The following is a 2,500-nucleotide window of genomic DNA, read 5'->3' as shown; positions in this document are numbered from 1 at the left end:
TGCCGTGGGGGCCGCGCTGCGAGTCGGCCGGGCCGGGGGCGGCGGGGGGCGGCGGGGGGGGGGGGGCGCGCTGGGAGGAAGGAGGAGGGCCTCCGGCCACCGCGGCCGCCGGTAGCGGCCCCCCCGGGTAGGGATGGCCATGGGCCCCGGGCTCCGGGCCCGAGGGTTCTCGGTCGGAGAGCCGGGCGGGGGTTTAAAGACTCGGGCGGCCCGATGCGACCCGGGGGGCAGCCGGGCGTGCTGCCGGAGGGGCCGGGGGGTCGGCGCGCGCGGGCGCCGCACCCCCCCATGCCCGCCGGCGCGGCCCGTGCATGCCCCGCGGGCAGCCGGGACGGAGAGGGGTACCCTGCCCCCTCTCTCCGCGGTCTGGTCTCGGCGGAGAGACGCCGCGCGGTCGGCTTGCGCCGGCCTGCCTCGAACGCGCGACCCCGGCGCGAGCGCGTGCTCGCCGCCGGGACGGCGAGCCCCCACCGCGGGTGGTGCGGACGCCGAGCCCCAGCGCATCCCTTCTCCTCCCTGGCCGGTGCTCTCAGTCTCCCGCCGTGGCCGTCGGCGGCACCCTTCCTTCCCTCCCCCCCCCCCGCCCTGCCCCGGCACTCCGCCATCCGGCGCGCCTGCCTCGCTCTGCCCGACCCGGCTTCGCTGGGCGGCAGGCGGGCGGCGGGCGGGCGGGCGGGGGCGGCCCCTCCCGGTCTCCGCGTGGAGGCGGGGAGAGCGGGCGCCGTTCCCCGTCCGTCCCGCCTCGCCCGTCTGCCTGCCGCCAGGCGTCTGCCCGCGGAAGGGACGGGCGAGTGCGTGGCGTCGCTCGGGAGGCTGCGTGTGTGCAGGCGGGTGTTGGGTGCCGTCTCCGGGGCGGCGGAGCTGGAGGCCGGTGAGGCGAGCGAAGGAGCTCGGAAGCGTGCGGCTGGCGGGTCGCGGGCGCGCGGGCAGCGGGTGGCGCCGCTCCCAGCGGCGGCCGGGCTCCGACGCCGGGGCTCCGCGGGGACCCACACCCCGGTCCCTGAGGCAGGTGGCGCGGCTGGCGCGCCGCTCCCTGCTGGGCCAGGCCGAGCCGGGCGCCTGGGCCGGACTCGAAGCGAGAAAGGGGTTGTCCCAGGTCGGGAGCGAGGGCTCCCCGCCCCTCTCGTTCGGGTCTGTTCTCCCCCCCCCCCCCCTTTTTTTTTCCCTCTGTGCTTGTACGGTCAGTGAGGCGTGCCCTCTCTCTCCGCTGTCCCTTGCTCAGCAGCCGGCGTCGGCGTGAGGAGGGAGGCAGAGCGGATGGGGGCCCTCAGGGGGCTGCGAAAGCTGCCCGGTCCCCCCGCGCGCGCGGTGGGGACCGAAACCGAGACAACTCTTAGCGGTGGATCACTCGGCTCGTGCGTCGATGAAGAACGCAGCTAGCTGCGAGAATTAATGTGAATTGCAGGACACATTGATCATCGACACTTCGAACGCACTTGCGGCCCCGGGTTCCTCCCGGGGCTACGCCTGTCTGAGCGTCGCTTGACGGTCAATCGTCACCCCCATTGCCGCGTTGGCGCAGCGGTGTGCCGCCCCTCGGGGGGGGGGCCGGGGGGGCCGGCGGCGGCGGCGAGTCGGTGGGGGGGCGGCGGCGGCGGTGAGTCGGCGGCGGCGGCGGAGCCGGGACCACCGGTGCGTGCACCGGTGGCCCCGGTCTTCCGGCTGGCCTGCCTGCCCGGCTCCGGCCGACCGTCCGCCTCCACCGTCCGCGGCCGGCGTGCCTTGCCCTGCCCTCCCTCCCCTCCGAGCCCGGTGGCCACCGCTGCCCTGCGCGGTGTGTGCGGTGTGGCGCGGCTGGGGCGCCTCGCAGGCCCGCGCCGCCGGGGAGAGGGGGTGCCTCTCCTCCCCGTGTGGGCCCGGGCCTTCGTCCCCCTAAGTGCAGACTCGGGAAACCCCCGCTCCCGGAGCGCCCGCTGTGCGGAGTTCGTCCCGCCGGGCCCCCAGGTTCGGTCGGTCGCGGTGGCCCGGCACCTGCCGCCGCCGCCCGCCGCCACCGCCAGTGCCCGCCGTACGACGGCTCTCCTCCACCACTCTCCCGGTGGTGCGCTGGTCCCCCGTTCCCCTCCGGCGGGGGGGACGGCCGGCTGCCTTTCTTCCCCTCCCCTTGCCCTCTCCCTGCCCCGACTGCTGCCGCTTCGGCGCCCGCCGAGCCCCCTCTGCCCCCCCCCCCCCGCGGCGCACCCGCGTCCGTAGTGCGTGCCGAGCCACTTCCACCCGCCGGCTGGCGTCAGCCGCGGCGTTGCGTTGAGGCCGGCAGCGACGGCGCGCGGGTGTCTCCGCGGGGCGGTGGTGTGGGGCAAGCGCGGGCGGCGCCGTTCGGTGGCGAGACGGGGGAGGGGGGGGGCAGAAAGGGGGGGGGGGGAGGGGCGCTGCCGCGCCGTCGTCCCGTGCCGGGGCGAGAGCGGAGGTCAGCGGCCGGGGAGGAGGAGCCAGCCGCGGCCGGTGGAGGGGCTGTGCGCGAGTGTGCGAGTGGGCGAGCGAGCGTTTGGGAGCCGGGCCC

At 77.9% G+C, this 2,500-nt stretch overlaps 1 non-coding gene across 1 annotated transcript; it reads left to right on the top strand.

Moving 5' to 3' along the window:
• Positions 1-1,328: 1,328 nt before the first annotated feature.
• Positions 1,329-1,481, top strand: LOC138065450 (5.8S ribosomal RNA). The gene has a single exon (XR_011138516.1). It is a non-coding gene; the product is annotated as a 5.8S ribosomal RNA (ribosomal RNA).
• The last annotated feature ends 1,019 nt before the right edge of the window (positions 1,482-2,500 follow it).

This window comes from Struthio camelus, unplaced genomic scaffold (assembly GCF_040807025.1).
Source record: "Struthio camelus isolate bStrCam1 unplaced genomic scaffold, bStrCam1.hap1 HAP1_SCAFFOLD_83, whole genome shotgun sequence".
Classification (NCBI taxonomy): Eukaryota; Metazoa; Chordata; class Aves; order Struthioniformes; family Struthionidae; genus Struthio; species Struthio camelus.
The sequence above is the reverse complement of the archived record's forward strand: the minus strand, read 5'-3'. Positions and strand labels throughout refer to the sequence as shown.